The sequence below is a fragment of the Myotis davidii genome, unplaced genomic scaffold, assembly GCF_000327345.1.
Source record: "Myotis davidii unplaced genomic scaffold, ASM32734v1 scaffold5709, whole genome shotgun sequence".
NCBI lineage: Eukaryota > Metazoa > Chordata > Mammalia > Chiroptera > Vespertilionidae > Myotis > Myotis davidii.
Window position 1 is genome coordinate 19,539 of NW_006299749.1, and position 864 is coordinate 20,402.

General features: G+C 56.6%; 1 pseudogene; it reads right to left on the reverse strand.

The window, feature by feature from the left end:
- Positions 1 to 313, reverse strand: part of LOC102771694 — a 14,132-nt pseudogene extending 13,819 nt beyond the window's left edge.
- Positions 314 to 864: the final 551 nt, after the last annotated feature.

Sequence of the window (864 nt, forward strand, 5' to 3'; positions counted from 1 at the left end):
TGCTCCCGCACCGCCGCCCCCTCCGACCCCGCACTCACCGGCCCAGCTGGGGGTCAGGACCAGCGCCCCCGAGAGCAGCAGGAGGAGGGTGGGGGGGCTCAGGACCCGCATCCTCGGCGTCGGGGGGATCGTCTGAGTCCGGGCGCTTCCGCGGAGGAATTATAACCGGGAGCCGCGGGGACGCTGATTGGCTGCTCTGGAACCGCTCAGCCAATGAGAGTGAGAAGTGCGGCCGCGTCACGAGTCTCCAGGAAGGAGGCGCCGACACAGGTTGGGAGAGGAGAAGGGAAACCAGGGCGCTGGGGAGTCCCCACACGGAGCTGCCCCCCCAGACTCTGTCCCCTGTGGAGCCCTGAGCGCAGGCCTGGGCCCTGGGACTCGGTCCTGCCCCTCCTCCTGCGCGGGGCGCCGTCACCCTGTCCCCGAGGCCTGGCCCAGGCGCTGTGCTGTTCAGGGGCCCTCAGACATTTTGGTGTCACCATCTCCTTGCAGCCTCACAAATTACGGAGGACCGCAAGATGATGTTGTCTATCAGTATTTAAGACACAAGGATTCAAAGAGTTTGACAAATCATTAATTCATCTGGCATATTAATAACCTATGACATGTTAACAGAAGTAATGTTTTTTTAAAAATATATTTATTGATTTTTTACAAGGAAAAGGGAGAGAGATAAAAACATCAATGATGAGAGAGAATCATTGATCAGCTGCCTCCTGCACGCCCTACAGTGGGGATCAAGCTCACAACCTGGGCATTTGCCCTGACCAGAAATCAAAATGAACCATGACCCCCTGGTTCATAGTCGACGTTCAACCACTAAGTCACGCCAACCGGGCTGTTTTAGTTATAAAGTGCTAAGAC